At 38.3% G+C, this 19,210-nt stretch overlaps 1 protein-coding gene across 4 annotated transcripts in view; it reads left to right on the forward strand.

The window, feature by feature from the left end:
* Positions 1–19,210, forward strand: part of NRIP1 (nuclear receptor interacting protein 1) — a 141,067-nt gene that overhangs the window by 33,279 nt on the left and 88,578 nt on the right. For all 4 annotated transcript variants that reach the window (XM_057412986.1, XM_057412988.1, XM_057412989.1 and 1 more), the window contains one exon: positions 8,992–9,118. The gene's annotated coding sequence lies outside the window, so the exon portion shown is untranslated. The remainder of the gene's footprint in view (positions 1–8,991; positions 9,119–19,210) is intronic.

The raw sequence follows: 19,210 nt of genomic DNA on the forward strand, positions 1-19,210 counted from the left end.
AATTTGAAAATGTGTGCTTTCTAGATGAGAGAAGGGAGTTTAGGTGTGTTTGTCAGTAATTCTTTTAGTTCTCTGAAGAGTATACTGAGTATGATAGTGGGTTTGGACTGAAAAAAAAGGTGAAGAAAGAACTGGTGCTTTGCAGTGTTCTGCTGTAAAGCTGATGGCTGACTTGTTTGGGGACTTCGCTTCCTTTCACTGTTTCTGATGCTGGGGAAACAGACTTAGGCTCTCTCTAGGTTTGTGCTTGGTGTGCAAGCACACAGCAACACATTGACAAGCACCTGTAATCCAAGTACTTGACAGGGTAAACCAGAAAGAAAGGAAACCATACAACCTGAAAAGCTGTCACAGAGGGATGTGAGAAAATGGATGGGCTAGAGGAATTGGAAGGAAATTACTCCTATGTGTTCCTCATTACCACATTCTTCTGCCTTTTCTATTATTTTAATGGCTTGCTCTTGATCCTGGTGAGGCTGCTGTCTCGGCTCCTGTGCTTTCGCTTTTCCTGCATGCTAAGGTGTTTGCTGAAACAAGGTTAAGAGCATGAGAGATGGGAAAAATATGTGCATATTGTTTGGTAGTGGGTGAATACCTGACTCCAGGTGAGCCACCTTCAAGACTCATCAGACTGCTGCCACACCTGAACTAATTAGCCTCAGAGAGAGATTTTTATTTATTGTGAAGAAGCCCCCAGAAGTTGCCCTGTCTAAGAAGAGTTTAAATCATTCAAGTAACCCCTTTCTCATGCCCATTTTCTGTTAATATTATTGTCATCTTCATTCTCTATTTAATACTGAGAGCAAACTGATCATTATAGCTTTTGTAAAGGGTTGGTGTGATCAGTTTATCTAGGTTAAAATATTTATGATGTTTTTACCACAGCCTTAGAAACAGGAAAAGCCAGCCTAAAGACAGAAGAGAGATACTAATTAGAGAATGATAGAAATACAAATTTGAAGCAGCCACAGTAAGGCAGAGAGTTTAAACAAAAGAGCGTCCCTTTTATTACAACCTAAGATTTAATTATATATCCTAAGTCTTCTATTATATCCTAAGTTTAATTGCATAAAGCAGGACATGGGAAAAACTAAGCCTTCACAGCCATATCTGGTGGAAACTCCAGAATGAGATTACCATTAGAGGAGAAAGTAGGAAGCAAGCCCTTGTGAGGAGGAAGATGAGGAGAACCTGGAGCTCCTGCCACCAAGGAATGGGACAGAATAAGCTGGTGAGTGCAGGCTAGAACTCAACGTCCCCTGAAGTAGCCGAGAGAAAAACTGACAGTGAAGTATGATCTGGTGATGTGTTATGTTGTTTTATCATTTTAAAAGATGTTTAACTCTGCATTGGTGGTGTATATTTGTAACTGGATGGCTCAACAGTCTCCCAGATTGTTTGTCAGCCACCATGAATGGTGTTTTACTAAGTGTATATTCAAAGAAATGTTCTTTTGGGGGGACTGGTAGCATTGGATGCTGATCTTATAGGAGGAATAGTTTTGACAGATTATGAAAAGATGAAGAATACAACTCCTCATAACTTTTCTGCATTCTTAAGTTATATCAAGATTTCTCTATAATGTGGGGAGATTCTCTCCTGCACATGGCTCCCACCTGCAAGCTGTCTCCTGCAAACAGCATCTTTTTGCTTTGTTTCATTTCTTCCACCCTCCCCAAACTGGCCACTGAGGAGGGACATGTCCTCCCTCAGCTAGTGTACAGGGACGTGATCAGTTCTGTTAGCTGTTTTTAATTCCAGGGACTTCATCTGTTGTCCTAGTTTATTTTTCTTTGTCTCCAAATACGCTAGAATGCCGAGCTAGTCTAAATTGAGTCTATTCTTGCGAGTGTGTTAGTTAAGCCTGAATATTGAAAGCATCCCTTTTTCCTCTCAGCTTAGCACGAGCGATAAAAAGAAAAAAATAGCCTAGATAATCATGAGGGCTTAAGCCCCCACAGTTATCAACTGAAAGTAGATTCCTCAAAGTTTCAAGAGTTAGCGTGGTTCTTCTGGGTTTGTGTGTGTATGGTTTCTGAGACAGAGTTGTGTTTTAATTACAAGTAAGTGGATTTTTTACTTATGAAGAAAAATGCACTTATCTAACCATCCTTGGTTTAGATTTCAAATTCTTGCTTCAAATCATGGGAATCCTAAAGAATTTATTAATAAAATCATGAAGTATTTTGCATAACATTATTTTCTAATTGCATTCTTTCAAAGCCTTGAGTGTTTTATCTGAAGTTACATATCCCATAATAACATGGATGCTAGTGGTCACTCTGTATTAAATATTTAATCTATCTCCAGAATATCTTAATATTTCAATGTTTAATATTACCTACCTAAATTATCTCTATAAGTAAAAAAAATTGTACTCTATTTTCCCTTTTCTATGGTTGAAGACACATAGAGACAACTAGACTTATCTCTTCAAGCCTCTTTTTAAAAGCATCAGGGCTCAAGGTCATGCAAGAAGGATATGTTGGTGTCAGAAGCTAAACTGCACTTTTAGGCTTAGCAGATTACACTTCTCCTCTTCTTCAGGCTTAGATAGTGGACCTCCTTTTCCCTCAGCTGAAGTTCCTCCAAAGGGATTTGGAAAACTGTATACCACAAGCAAAGCTTCCTGTGGATGCCTTCCCTCTGCTGCTTCCAAAGAAGCTTTGGTAAAGGCTGTTTGTGGTCTCTGTGAAAGAGGTTTAGAGCAAGCTGCTGCTATGTCCTCTTAGGCTGGGTGACACAAAGCAAAGTCTGGCTGACACCTTTGAAAAACAAGAGTGTTTCCACACCTCTGCCTCCTTTGCATAATCTGTGATATCTGAGTTAAGTTTCATGACATATTAACACTTTGAAGCTGAGTTAATATACTGTGTTCTATAATACATTACGTATGATTTGCACATCAATTGTGCTGGAGCATTAGCAGCCACAGACTTGAAAATACCTCTCTCAGAGACAGAAATCCTAAATAATACTGAAACCAAATTCTGTTGGCATAATTCTATTATTTTGCATTCCTTGTCCCATTACAACATCTCTTACTTGCAAAACCTTGAACTTATGTTCAAGCCATCTAGCTTCCTCTTTTCTCCTCCATGTACTTGTCACAAAGTATCCATTCTGCTCTTTGACATCACAAATATTCCCACGGCGCTGCATGGTAATTTTAGTTTGTAACATCAGAAGTGTGAGGCTTATGTTAGCTTTGCTGAGCCTGGGCGCTACGACGTGAAAAAGAACAATGATGAGCATTAAAGTTTATAATAACAATATGCTAGAAAGAAGAGTAAGAAATAAAGAAAACAAACCCCACTGTAGTTCTTTTCTTCTTGTATAGTCATACTTCATGCTTCCAAATAGAGCTAAGATATAGCTTGTTTTATCAGAAATTGTCTTGTAAACTATACATCGGTCTGACATTGGATACAGTATATATATAGGAAAATATGCAGTCAGGGGTTTGTTGATCTTAATATAACTCATCTTAAGCCTTATTACTTTGTTTCAAAATTAGACTCTTAGAACATATTAATTATGGACATATCCCTAGACAAAATGGCTGGCTGTCCATGGGGGATTTCTGCCCTTAACTCTGATAAGTGTTAATAGGAGCTATCCATGTAAATCCTAGGGGACCAAAAAGAGAAATAATTCTCTGCTAGCTATATTTTATTTTTTTTTAGGATATAGAACAATACTGAAGTGTTCTGGGAGTGAACTGGTAGAGCGCTTGACAGTGCAAGTCTGAAACATTTTCTCTCTATGATGGATTACGGATCCGATAAACACACATTAAAATACAACTATACACAACATTGTATATTTTTAAGTAATATACAAAGCAATACTCCTTTTTGTTTGGTTGGGTGTTTTACATTGTTGTTTTTCTTTTCTAACCTGAATTAGACAGTAGGGATTTATTTCCTCCCCCCGGGAAGCACTTCACTGAGGAATGCTGGTATTATATGAATAATGCCTACGTGACCTGACGTTTTATGCACTAATTATCCATTTGTCATGGTTCTCCCACCTTGGATTACCTGGGAAGAAAGCATCTAGTCTGGAATTAGTAACAAGAACAATTTTCAGAGAGAGGGGGTGGCTTGTGATAGAAGCCTGATAAAGATTTTCAGGCCTGTGTTGACTGAGACTTCTGGGCTGTAGTGTAAATTCAGCATACAATAATTAAAATAGTTTCTTAGTGATAGAGAATTTACTGCATCTTTTAAGAGTTCATCCTGGTAGCTAATTATACTTAAAACGTGCTTTTTATCTCCAGATTAAATTTGCAGATATTGGATTCTGTTGTGTGTCTTCCCACTAATTTACAGTCTTCTGAAATACCTTCTTCTTGTCTAGTTGCTTAAAGATTATAATCTTCTCTTTGAAGCAAAACACATTTAGTTCAATGGCTCACTAGAAGAAGACTTTCTTTTTCCAGACCTAAATCATTCTTATTGCTCCTCTGCACTCTTTCCAAGTTTATTCATTTTTATTTATTCATTTTAATTAAAGGTATCATAGTTTCCCAAAGGCTTGCCTGCTTTGTTCACAGAGACATTAGGGTTTGCTTGTCTTCATTCATGTTCACATCAGTGGCTGTCCCTAGCTAAGCAATTGGTACAGCTCTTCATGCCTGCTGTCACAGGGAGCAGTCTGACACCCTTGATGAACTGATGGAAAGAGCAGGCAGGTGTTATCTGAGATCCAACCTAAAGGTTTTATTGTCTAACAGCATTCAGAATCTGTAGCCAGAAATAAAGCAGGATCTATTCCAAATGATTGTGTCTATTCTTAGCAACAGCGAAATCTTATGTGCATCATGGTAGACCTGTATGATGGGAGGGCCATGTCCGGAGTTGAGGTGATCAGGCATGCAGAATGCATGCAGAATGTATGCTTTATGGTGGAGGGGCACCACAAGGGGGAGAAAGCATGATTTTCTGGATAAAGAAAAGAAAACAATGCAGTGTAGCATTCTTGTAGTTGTGCCAACTGCTTTTGCAGTTGTAGGAGGGTAGTACTGTTACCCAAAATGGGAGCAACACAAAAAAAGTAATTCTGTCATTTTCTGTCAGTTCGTTCTCTGTAAACAATGTAAATCAAACTCTTGGATTAGAGGAATGATGATGCTTTCAAAGCAGTGAAGGTAGTGGTTAAACAAATAGATCCAAATAAGAAAAGTCAAGGGCTTCTCACAAGTAAACTCAGAAGCTGACCATCCTCACCTAATTGCTTCTGAGTCCTGCCAGCCCAGCTTCACATAAAGGAGAGGTTTTAAAATGCTTGACTCCACTTATTCTTTTCCCTCTTATTTTTCCAAAGTAGGTGAAAATTTCCTTTTTTGTATCATTCTGTTAATGAAAAGGAAAGAAAGGTGGGTGGGGTGAGTATATGTGTGTCTCCCCACCTCATATGGAAAGAAAAAACAAAGGCAAGAGAAAACAAGCTGACCACAGAGGCATGGAAAGAAATTCATGTTGAAAAGATGGTAGTGATGGAAAATAGGAAAAGTGTCACTGTGATCCCTCTGTCTCTGGATAATTTCTTCCAAACAGACTGTGACAAACACCTGCGGTATCTGAAGAAGAAAATATACTTCCAAGTATTTGTTTTATCCTAGTTGTATAAAAGAATTGCTCAGGAAACGTGTACTTTCTTAATCTTCTTTGCCACTCCATACTATTATGACAACTAGGACACAATGGGACAATAACAGGATCTTGCAGTACCTTTCTGTTACTAGGCTGTGTTACAGTAAATGCATATGTGCATCTTCAGCTTTAACTTCTGGTACAGAAATGATTTAAGCATTTTATGTAGCTCTTCTCCTGAGGAGAATAAAAACTTCTCTTGAGGTTTACATTTGGTCCTTGTTTAGGCAGGCTTCTGTTCCAGATCAAAGTCTTATTTTAGTGAGGTCTAAGAAACAGATAGTGCACAAATACATCCAGGGCTTGAACACCTCTACGAATTTGCTGTGCTATGTGCATATTTTATAGTGAAATACGCAGATGCCAAGCATTGACACTTCTCCAAAGTAAAAGCAGTAGCAAAAAGCCGTACAATTTCAAAACATCCCATGACAGTTTTGTAAAGTATGGCTTTTTATTGTGAGTGGGCTGACACTTTCCTACTATTTTATTTATTTGATTTGTTGAATAAGGTTGAATTTTGCCGCCAGCTGAGTTATTGTGGGTACCACCTCAAGAAGTGAATTCTGCAAAGATAGGCTTCAGAATATTGCCTGATTTCTGAAATCAGCTCCGGTTATTACAACTGAGTTGCTCAGAAGAGAGTACATGACAACTACCTGCAGTATTCAGAAGGTGCATTAAGTCTAACTTTGGTTTTGTTGGGCTTTTCTTAAGCTTTTAAATAGTTAATATAATCCCATCAAATCATGTGGTGGGTTTTAATTTTTTGGTAGAGGAAGGTGGAAAAATCCCCTCACACCATGCTTTAAAGCTTCATTAACAAAGACCTTTACTCAAGGAGGAGATGTTAACTAGTAATGAAACAAAGTCTCTGTTATAGAGATTAAATGTGCATGTGTCTAAGTACAAAGTTCATGTTGCAAAGTGCAGCTGTTTCTCTGCTCATAACCCTGCAGCAGCCCCAGAGCCCCAGGTTCAAAGTCTGCCTGCTTTCCTGTCACAGAGCTGACCAGGGCAAGGTCTGGCCGAAGTTCAGAGTTCAGTGTCGGAAGGCTTGCCGGCTGTCTGCTGTGCTATCTGACGCAGTTGGGATAAGCAATAGTTGGCTTAAGATTACCAGTACAAACAACAAAAACTTCCCGTTCTCTGTTCTGGTGTGTCAGATGCGTCCTTTCATTAAAGAAGGAACATTTTGGAAGGAGCCACTGAATTGTTCAGAAATAACGTGCTGAATAATAGAGCAACCTAACCAAACCGCACTGAAGGAAGGCACTGACTAGTAAAATAATGTATGCAGGAAATACTGCCTGTTTGCATTCTCCTTCCTCCTGCGATTTATTTAAATGAGGAAAAATTATGTAAAAGAACTAATTCTAGATATAAAAAGAGATTAAACTGAATTATTCTTTTAAGAAAAAAAAGATGAACAAAACTAGTCCATGTGTTTCCTTTGTGTGACAATAATGGGGTTCCACACTGTGAGGGTGAAGAGAACTTAGTACGCCTGGATATCCTTTCAAATCCTCCTTTTTTTCCTCCTTCAAAGCCTTTTTACCAAGCTAACCCCAACTTTCTTGTTGCAAACCCCACCCGTGCAGCTTTTTTGACTAGCTGTGGTCATATCAAAGGCTGCTGTACCCAAGCACAGACCCTGACCGATGGCTGAGAGCAAAGGCTGGTATAAACACCCTTGGAGGAATTTATATTTTGGGCAATGCTGTAGCTGTATTACAGACAGAGAAAAGTTTCCTATCTGTTGCCACATCCTTTCTCAAGGAAAGGATGGTAAACCATGGGTGGTAAACCGAGTCATCAATGCTCAGTGCCCACAGGTCTGGGTAGACTGCCGGCATCTCATTTCACTGAAAGAAACATGGGTATGCAGAAAACTTTCTCAGACATCAAAGGTCCTTTTGTGTTACAGCTTCTTTTTCCTTGGGTTCCATAAATTTAATCATTGAGAGCCACAACCGAAAACAGGATGCAAGAAAAGACTCTAGTAGCCAAAAATATGAGTACTGAACCAAGAGATATGTGTGTTTATATATGATGATTTTTTTCTTTCCTGCAAACATCCCTGAGTCCACCAAACAGAAACCTTTCTCTGATGGGTCAGTCCTATGCTTTGGTTATTACCACAGGCCTTACCTTCCACTTTTGAGTGTACTTGAGAAGCTAACAAAGACCCCTCAGTGAATACATCAGACGGTGGTGTATACAGGTTCAGATAGGCACATGACCTACTTAGTGCTCAGAAGAAAAAAAAAAGGAAGAAAAAAAGGTCCAGCCAAAGTCCAAAGATCCAAAATAATGTGTTATAATGGCTGAGCCCTTCCTGGGAGGACATGAGGAAGGAGAAATAACAGGACGTGCACCTTGTAATGTTCCATTCCTGTCCTGGACTTTGGAAACTCAGGAATATCTGGAGTTTTTTCTATTTGGTGTTTCCGTGTCACTGTAGTGAACAGATCAAGTCATTGAGATTAGCAGTTAAGCACTGACACTGGCAGTGCATATACATAATTATTTAATTTGGTCTGCACTGATGCAAATCCCTGACATAGCAGCACCTGTGAGTAACAATTTCTGTTGCTCCCTCTGCTGAAGCTCCTCCTGAGGCTGGGGCATCTCTGCTAGACGCATTACACTTGAGCTTCAAATCTTTGTTACCTAAGAAACTCTGACTAGTGCCACTTCTCTCCCCAGCACTGTAAGATGCTGAAAACATATAAATGGGTGAGGAGAAGATGATGAAATTAACAGGTGTAAAGCATGTACATTGCTTACTGTACTGACAGAAGTCCTTCAGATGATACAACTCTGCTGGGCAGTAACTACAGGTCTGAGCCTTGGCTTGCCTTACCCAAAAAGATGCCCCTGTAAAGATATTACCTACTGTGTGAAGTGGGCTTCTTTAATTCCTTTCTCTTGGCATTGACCATACATCAATATATTTGTAGGGGAAGGTACAATTGGAGGAAGGAGAATAGTTCCTACAGCCTTAAGGTTAGTAAGGTTGCATGGGTTAAGGTAGCAGGCTGAAGTTCAGGCACATAGTCCAAATGAAGCAAAAGAGGAACTTGGACCAGGTTTGCAAGGTAGCAGCTATTCTGATTGTTGGCTCTGCTGAAGTAGATAAGTGAATATCCGTACCTCTCTTTCTTGCCTTCCCCTCCCCCTGTTCTCATGACAGTCTGTCACTTGGCTTCAGTTAGAAATACAATAAACTGAAAAATTACTTGCAGGTCGATCCTTTTCCTTTCCATTTTCCCTTTCCCTTTTCATCTGGGTGTATCTGCTTTTGTTTAAAATTACTTATTTTCTTTTTCAGCTGATAGCTTGAGAATCATCCCACCTGATGCCTACTTGACCAAAGAACCAGATCCTGCACTAGGGCTGTGCTGATACTACTTGGCTGCAGACCTACTGGGATCCTAGCACTGAGAGAGACCTAACAGGTAAGTAAAAATCAGAGTTTATTTGATGGGCTGAGGCCCTTAGAACAGTACTCTGCCATCTGCCCCCTCGGAAAGAAAAAAAAAGTGTCAGGAAAAGGGTGTGCACATGCAGATATTATTTGCAAGAATTTTTATCTTGAAACTAATATTCTTCCACTAAGAATCTGTGCCTGTGAATTGTTTTCTTCTCAGTTCACACAACCTCCAGCTCCCGTTTTTGTACCCTTTCAGGTAAGGCCTCCTTCCATCTAGCTTCTCTCTTCTCATTCAAATTCAGATGTCATACGAAAGTATAGAGGAACTTCTTTTGGTAAGAATACTGGAAGAAAAAAACTAGAATAATCTGAAATAGGCTTGTTCCAGCTGTCCTTGGGCTGGGTTTTCATTTGTTTCTGATTTGTTTGTTTGTTCTACTCTCCACTTCAGATTTTATTTTTTCCTGCATGTCTTTTGCATTAAGCCTTGTTCACACTGGAGAAGCAGAGTAAGAGGGCTTGTCTGCAGCTAAAGTTTCACAGATTTATTCTCCTAGCAAATTCTCCACCACTCTTTCTTTCTTCCTAATGCATACTGGGTTACATCAATAAGATGCACAGATACTCACAATGCTCTGTAAAACAAGTTATCTATTATTTTGCATCATATTTAGTAGACCTGTTAGTAGAACTGTTTGTGCACTAAGACTTTTAGTTGTATGATTTAATCTTAAAAATCATATTTCAAATAAAACAAAATTGTATACAAGGTAAATATTAAAAGCAGAAGAGATATCTGGATAGCTCATTACTTTATATGTCGGTAATACCGAAACTAGCACAACTTCAAGTAGTGGCACATGACACAAAATTATAAGGAAAGGGCAAATTAAAATGAAGTTATTTTTATATGTATACATACATTTGCTATGTAAGGGCACTGAAAAACTTCTTCAGAAGAGTTGGTCAAGCAGTAATGCTTTTTCTTTCCATCCATCCAGGTTAAATCTTTCACTGGCAAGAACCTCAGGTTTTTGCACTTCAGTCCTATAGCATGCCCCACCTTACGTAAAATGTTTGAAAGTCTGCTTTTCTAAGAAAAAACTCAGTAAAATCATCAAATTTGTTGACAACCTATTAATTATGGCATAATATTGGTGAAAGGTTTAAGTCTGTATTATGAAAGCACCTTGTTCCTTTGGTCTTTCTGTCTGACACAAGATTTCATATGAAAACACAGATTTGTATTGCTTCTGCTTTAAGTGGAAGGTTCTGCATGGTTTTGTCTGTTGTCTGCATCTGCACTCTGGTTTGCCATAAATAAGGATGGAGCTCTGTGGTTTCTTACGGAAATACTGGTTTTCAATTCAGAGTTCAGACTGTGGTAGAAGCTTTTGGGATCTCGGTTATCAAAAACACCTCAATAAACTGTCACCTAAAGTGGTAGTGATTTAAATATTGAATGATACCTTGACTGGAAAATGAATGGACATAGAAAGATCTTCAAGAGTTAACACAGAATTTGTTTCTTGACAGTGTTTCTTTTAGCTTATTCTTCTTTTCTGTATGTCACACTCACACTCTGGGATTGATCCTCTGTTCCTGCTCTTGTTCCCCGAAGTGCTCCCTGCTTGACTAACAGTATGGACGTGGTTTTCATCTGTGGAGAATTTTCCAATTTTTTAGTCATAACTGAAAATTTATGTGCTAAGTTCAACTCAATGAATTACATGACAAGTCTGCAGCAGTGCAGACGCCATCAGGGAGACAGGGAGACTGGCCATCTGTCTTGCCAAGTATCTCAGCAATCCTAGGACAGAGCAAGCTTTCTAATGTGTGGCATACGTGGCAATGAGATGTGCTGACTTTTTGATATATACGTGTACAAAGTTCCTATTAAAGATTTGTTTCCAAATGAGAGTTAGAAGCAGCTGAATATATACTGTGCTTTCCTGTCTGCTGGAGAGGAAGAAGAAAGGAAAAACATTAGGGTATTTCAGCACATTATCAGCCGTGCTGGTGGGTGGTGTGAAGATCAAATGGAGCAAGCCTTTAAGGTGTGTGCCTGCATGTGTAGGGCATGTTCCATTAGTGCAACTTAAATGATCACCAGTAAGCTTTTGCTTATTTATATAAATTGAACTTGGACCTATATACTATTTTGATATATTATTCATATTTAAAAATGTTGTGCTATATTTCAGGCTGAATATATAACATTGGCATGCTTTTATTTCCTGTGTTAATAAGCAAACTTGCCTCCTTGTAAGCAAATGAATTGTTTACTTTACAGACATAAAAAGAACATACTCTTTGGAAATACATATAGCATGATCTGGTCTGGCTGAGAGACTGGTAAGTTCACATTGAACAGGTGTTCAAATTATTGCTACAATTAAAATAGCTTTTGCTGAAACATGTATATAAAAATCTCTGAGAATCATGCATGAAAGATTTAAAAATGTGACTGAATTTTTTATTCCTCTCTCATTTAGATAGCTCATTTTTAAATGACAGTGAAATTGTTTTGGCTTATGTGGTTTCAATTATTATTGGCTGAAGAAGTAGAGACAAGATAAAATAATTGGTTATCTTCAGTTACATGTTAAGATGTATTTATTAATTTTATCAGATAAAGATCCTTGAATTGAATATAAGCGAAAAGATTTTTTATGGTTTTCTTCTGAACCACGAGCTTTAGGTCAATGAAACTTTGCTTTCTTTTTCAAAATAACAAATCAATTTATGCGAATGATAAAGTGTAAGTTTTCATTGTAGTCTCAGTTTTCTGAATGGACTCCAGTACTCTGGAGTATTAATGATGCAGGGCTTGCTTACTTTGACTGGTACCAGTAGCCAGTCACTGGTTGTGCATGGCTGCCCTAGGGAAACAAAGTGAGAGAGAGAAAAAAACCTGGAACACCACCTTACAAAATAAGCCAGAATCTTCCTTGTAATAAAACAATGTGGCAAAAAGACTTTAATTCCTACGTTTCTTCATGTCTCTGTCTTCTGTGGAATTCAGCAAGTGACTCTGGGTACAGTCAAAGGGTCCAGCTTCTATAATGCAGTGTTGACGTTTTCACAAAATTAAGCAGATATCAACCCCCGAAATATTACCAAAATGAAAAAAAGAGATGCATGTATTTAGTTCCATTCCTTCCTTTACATGTAATATAGGTAGTTTTCACATAAGGAAGATAAAAACAATACTGCAATTTAAGCATCTTGCCTCTAATTGTCATTAGTTTTTACTTTTCTGTATTTATATAGCCCCCTTTTTCCCTACTTTGCCATTGACTTTAATGGCTAAGATCTAATGCGAAGAAGATGGTTCTAAAAAAAACCCACCATCCTGTATTTCCTGAGGATCAGCTTAGTGAATCTGCCTTTGAGCTGCAAAGCCATTCCAATATTCAGGATTTTAGCCAAGGCAACAGGGCAAAACTCTTCTGTTGTGCAGAAAAATAAAAGAAGCAAAAAAACCAAGGGTCTTCTAATGATCAAGCTGAGATGATAGGACCTTGGCATATGAAAAACCCTGATGTAGTAAATCAAAGCAGGCTGTCTTGAGTGTAGTAATATTTTTATGCTAATAAATTAGTGTCATAAGTGATTTGTCAATAAGATGTAGAATATGCTACGAAGGAAGTCAGACAATATTTTTCTTTCATGTAGAAAACTAGGGTGAGGTCATAGCAAAATCCTCAACATGATTTTTTTCTAAGAAAGATGCTGGTGGTCTGACCCACTGCACAATATTTGCATATTTAAATTCTTATATGTCTAGGATATCTTACATACCTAAGCTAGATTTAGCCATTTGGAAAAGTTTAATGAGAACTGTTATAAGGAGCTGCACTGCTGTAGTAGTGGAGAACACTCCAGTCAAGGGATGTGCAACACTTTCAAAGCAGTGGCTCCAAAACTTGCTTGAGCAGATCTATGTGTGAACAGGGAGAAGTTCATGGCCCATTCTACCCTTCTTCTCATAGTGATGTTTTAATTCATTCCTGCTTTTAACAGATTTGGGAGTTGCATGCTAGTACTGAATTTAAAAGTGGCATGTGGATGTAATGCATCTCGAGCTGGCAGTGTCAGCATCAGAAATGGTAGTCTCCTATTATTAATCTGCCTAACAGGTATGATACTGAGAAGGGTTTCGATCTCTCTCAACACCCAGACAGTTTGGAAGGGCAGAAGTCTGGTTTATTTGCCATACTTTTAATGGAAATTTTTTTCTGCAGCTGCAATTATCTTGATGCAACGAGATAGTTTTCTACTGGCACTTGTTTTACTACTCATTTGGATATTCTTGTAGATATGTGTAATGTATGTGAATATTAATCTTTCTTGTGCCAAGATGTTTTTAAGCTTTCTCCCTCACTCTCAGGTCAATATGTCTTTTCAAAATCACAAGCATAAAGAACGTTTAACCCAGAATCTATTGTAAGACTAATTGCAGTTGTGGTGTAGAAATGGAGAATTTTATACGCAGTCACCCTCTGCAAAAATATGTCTACTATAGCTGGCTGTTGGGTTTGTGAGAAATGAGGGGAATTCTCTCTGCTAGTAACCATGCCAGTGGCCAATGCAGACCAGCACTGGGCTGGCAGATGGCTGTCCCATTTGCAGCATGATTAAAGCAAATACTGTATGTACTATATGTACTGTTCACACAGATATACCAACTGCCTTATCTTCAAATTATCCTCTGCATTGCTAATTCAGGATAAGACCTTCTTCTGTAGTAATAAATCAGGTTCTTTGCAGTTTGGACCTGATTTTAAGGGGGTAGCCAGAGCATGTCAGGCAGTGACTCAGAAGCAGCTCCCTGAGGTGGAACCCCAGTTCAACTGTTTCCACGTTGTACTGTACATTCTCGGATCCACCTCTGCATTGTGCCCTGCAATTGTAATTTCTTCTTGTGGGTTTCTGATTTCAGCTTGTGATTCCTGGGCTGATACTTATTCCTATCTCTGGCTGCTGACCCTTAGTTTGACTTTCTGGTTCCTGATTTGGGCCATGAACGTTCAGCTCCTTTCCCAGTTTTGGACATGGGCCCTAACCTTTGGGCTGAATAGCCCATGCTCTAGTCTGTAATCCTAGAAGGTCACCAGGTCATCTGTAATAGACTGTACTCTATTTATTCATTATGACTGTACTCATTTATTCAATAACAAATGAAATCTAGCAGATTGTTGGTTTGTTTTGGGTTTTTTTTGTGTTTTGGGGTTTTGGTTTGGTTTGTTGTTTGGTTTTGTTTCTTTTTTTTCCTATGACAACTGCAGGAATTTATTTGTTATATGGTCTTCTATTAGCATTTTGCTAGATTGCTAAATATGAACTTCTCTTTTGTGTTAGTTATCTTATAGTGCTTAACTGTCATTCTTTCTCTGGGGAGAATATAATCGTGCCTTAGTCTGTGGAGCAGGTGAACAGAACTGTTAGCATATACAGAAATTTCCAATTAATGGCGACAAGTCTGAAAAATTGCACCAGAAAAAAACAATAGTGTCAGATTATTATGAACTTCCATTTCAGTTTTATATGAAATGTTATTAAAAATCATTGATATACTGTACACATGGTCTGCTTTTGTCTGGGAGTTCAAAATGTCATTCTGTTGTACATGACATAAGAGTGTAAGCACACACTCAAATGTGGTCACTCAGACCTGTTGCAGTCTCATGACTGAAGTGCAATGAAAATATGAGAAATACTAAGTATGAAGAAAAATTTCCAGATGAAAAAGGAAGAATTGGAGTTTATAATGTGTGTTAATATTCATGCAGAAGAAGGGCCAGGTTGTTTTGACAGGAGAATATATGGAGAACGAATACAAAGCTGAGTTGTGGAAATAAGTTAATTCAGCTGATCCATATAGCTTCATAGGCAGTTATGTGGATCTGAGTGAAAACAAAACTGCTTTTGTATAAACTATATATGTTACATTGTTTATACACAAAGATTGTGTAACATAGCATTTATATACATGTGCTCCACAGAAAATAGGAATCACAAGATCTGGGTGAATTTTATTTATTTTGGGGCATCAGCTGTTCATGGATTAAAAACTCCATGTTGATGCAGTGTTTTTGCTCTGTAATGTTTTGATGGAATTATTTATCTAAAATCAAAGTAATATATGATCCATCTATCCTCCTTCTATGTCAAAATAAATGACAGTTGACAATCCAGGAAAAGCGTACTTGTTATTTTGCTTTAGCCTAAAAGCAAATTCTATTAAAGTCTACTGTTCATTGCTGTTTCATAGAAATGTGAAGCTTCCTTAATTTTAGAGCTTAATTCAAGACCTATCAATACAGAGACACTTAGATTAACCTTCTAATTAAATTATACAAACACGCTTGTTAAACCCATCTCCTTCTGCCCTTTGACAAGAGGAACTGTCCTTTACTAGAGTAATTTTCGCAGAAATACTTTTAGGGCTTTTTTTTTTTTCTGCTGAAGCAGGCTAGTTGAAAAAAGGGGTAGCAGGATGCTTGTGGAATTCAGCTAATGGTGAATTTAGACTCTGCTTTTCTTAGTGCAAGTTCAGAGGATGGTGGAAGAAGCGAGTTTAGCGCATTGCTTTGGTTTGTTTCTTCCAAATAGGCCATGTACGTTAATGTGATTCTATATACTTTTGTTAAACTACCTGTTCATAGAAAGAAATCCAATGAAATAAAAGAAGTGACTTCTTCAATTTGTCATTCAGGTAATATTTGTTAGTAAAAAAAGGTAGAGCAAAACTGTAGGGCACAGATACTATGTAAACTGAGAACTACTTGGTGTAGATCTCTTTAATGGAACTGAACATGAACTTGTGTGACATTCACCAAGTGTAATGACATCCTTTTTTTTTTTTTCTTCCTCAAATGAATTAAAAATGGAAAGTACTTCCAGTACTTCTTGGTAAGTACCAAGAAGTCAGATCCCTTGGTACCACAGAAGTCCTTTCTTTATTAGAGGCAGATAGTTCCCATATTCATATTGGGTAGCATTTCATTTAAAATCCCACCATTACTTAAAAAGCAAGATATTAATGACAGATGTTGCCAAAGTGCTGTCTTTTAATGTGATATCGTTCGATCCAGCTGTTTTAAAATTTCAAAGAATAGAGCTTCCATTACCTTTACATCAGAGAAGACTTTAAAAGGCAAGAACATCTAATTCTTGCCTATTCTCCCTTGGTTGCCAATTGCTTTTCTTAAATCTTCAGCATTTACTTCTCAGTTAATCCTCCTGCTTCACTTTAAATAATTTCTCTGATTCCTTGATATCCACACACTGCAGTTAGTTATATATAGATATTTTTCATACCACTCCCATCCACTTAGCTGGTGAGTAGACAACTAATACATCCTTGGCACTTTTAATTTTACCTCATAAATCAATCATTGTAGCTCCAAAATCAGTTACTTTTTGATTTTTTTCTTAAACCATCATTCAATACAAAGAGTCCACTATGCATGTCTGTGAACAATATATTGTGTGGTTTAAAATCATAAACAACATTGCACAATTAACTTCCTAAAATTGCTCACTTTGAAAATTGTACAATTTCTATAATATTATCTACAAGATTACAGGATTAAGCCAGGCACTGTCGCTCTGAATTGTCACTGATAAAGTAGATGCCTCTTGAATGTGCAATTATGATAGAAAGAAAGTATATTCTTTGTTACAAATTTATTCCTCTAAAAGTACTTTTTCAAAGGTTTTCACCTTGTTTTGCATCGCACTAATGGCGTAAGTCAAGATTATTTCAGTGAATGGCTTTATTAATATAAAGAAGTACTATTAAGGATTTTTTTAGAACTAGATAAAAAATAGATTGTTCACTGCTGTATTGTCTATCAGGTTGCTTAAAAACAAATATAAAAATTACTTCTCTACTAACTGTGCTCTTTTGCTCTTGCCAAAAACTGTTCTTTTTGGGCAGGGAGGATAGAGATAAAATGAAACGAATAGCAGGATCTACAAGGAAAGAGAATAGAAACCAAAATCAAAAGGAAACAAGTTTATATGTTGACAATTATTTGTTCCAAGCTGCAGACTTAACTAAGATCCACAGGCTAGACAGAGTGCTAATGTCTCTAATGGAAGTATTCCTTCTGCATTACAGCACGCTTAGATAAGGCAGAAAAAGAGCTGAAAAGGGCATTACCCTACTTTCAAATCTAGGAAACTGAAGTGCAGAGCAACAAAGCAATTTGTCCAGTATTACAGAAGTCAGTACGAGAACCGTGAGTGTAAGCTCCTACCTCCCATCTGAACTGTTCTACAAGACCATATTTATTCTGTAATCTGTTTTTATGCTCTTAATCTATTTAATCTTCCCCTCATACCAATTTTTAGAAGTGTGTCTCCACAGAGGACTCCAGCATGAGAAATGTTTCTGCAGATGAACCAAGAGGTTTTATAGTAACACTATATAATCATTACATGGGAGGTACTCGGTGTTAAAATGGTGCAAATTGCCATTAGATGTGAATCAAGGGAAGTAAGGTTGGCTATCGGCTCACTGCTGCCTTTCCACCGTTCACCGCCAACAGCAGCCACTCCTACGGCATTACATAATGCTACATATGTTTAGCCAGATTGCCCGCTTCTGCTGAGGGGGGGACAACGGGACAGGGGGATGACACGGGATAGGGGGACACCCAACAAATGCACACTCCTCATCACCCTTCTACTGTGATGGGGAGGGAAAACCCAAGGAGACTCGGAGTAAGGCAGTGCCACAGAACTGTGATGCTTGTGCTCCCCTTCTCAGCGATGCTGCGAAGGAAAGGCTGTACACCAGCTCCTTCCTTAGCTTTCCTCATGCCTGTAATTCATAGAATCATAGAGTGGTTTGAGTTGGAAAGGAGCTTAAGATCATCCATTTCCAACCCCCCTGCCATGGGCAAGGTCACCTTTCACTAACTAGGTTGCTCCAAGCCCCATCTAACCTGGCCTTGAGTACTGCCAGGGATGGGGTATTCACCACTTCTTTGGGCAACCTGTGCCAGCACCTCACCATTCTCATAGTAAAGAATTTCTTCCTTGTAGCTGACCTGAATCTCTCCTCTTTAAGTTTGAACACGTTACCCCTTGTCCTACTGCTGCAGTCCCTGACGAAGAGTCCTTCTCTAGCATCCTTATAGGCCCCCTTCAGATACCAGAAGGTTGCTATGAGATCTCCAAGCAGCCTTCTCTTCTCCAGGCTCAACAGTCCCAGTTCCTCAGCTTGACTTTGTATGGGAGGTTCTCCAGCCCTCTTATCACCCTTGTGGTCGTATTTTATTCCTCTATGAACAATGGGGATGGGTTAGCAGGCCTTCTTGTCATCTGGATATTTGCACATGAGGGCTCGGTGGTCAAAAACAGTGTTTTGCAGCCTTCCTTAACCTCTGCTGCACAAAATAAAATGGAGGGGGGGGGGGAGGAGGGTGGGATGGGGTGGAAATTATCCTGTGGCTTAAAGCTGCAGTGTAGAAATACATTGAAAGAAAAGCCCAGGTGTGGAGTTAATGGATTTGGTACCCTATGGCTCAAAGTAAACCACACCCACTAACTATTGAGCATGGTGTACAAATTATTTCACAAGTTATTTGTTTAAACTGAAGATTCCACCACTGCTAAATTATACTGTATGTGAAATTCTGAATCTGCTAGTTCCACATTTATAAGAGAGCATTATATAGAATATAGGCCTATTAATTTTACAGTCTAATTTCTGATTAGATTTTACAGCACCTCTGATGAACTGCATGTATTTTACCCATTAAAAATGATGACAATTCAGTTCTGTCATTTTAAGTGGAATTAAAGCCAGTATTGCCAAGTATGATAATATCCTATGAAAAAAAATGAACCAACACTTATACATATATAGCTATTAAAAAAATAATATCTCAGCACCATGTTATTTCTGTGTAGGAAAAAATCACTTGGCAAGAAAGTGGCACTAACTGTTACTTGTTAGTGCTGTCAGGAGCCTGTGGTTCTGACAGCTGAAATAAACAGAAATTCTCCATTCAGGAGAGCAGATTAAGTAGTGTTTTGTAGCACAGCTGTATAATGTGTCTGTTGGTTATTAAAAGAGCCTGCTAGAGCTGGTTAAGGA

The sequence above is a fragment of the Pezoporus wallicus genome, unplaced genomic scaffold, assembly GCF_028554395.1.
Source record: "Pezoporus wallicus isolate ANWC-B61680 ecotype Strahan unplaced genomic scaffold, APGP_CSIRO_Pwel_v1 contig_6484, whole genome shotgun sequence".
NCBI lineage: Eukaryota > Metazoa > Chordata > Aves > Psittaciformes > Psittacidae > Pezoporus > Pezoporus wallicus.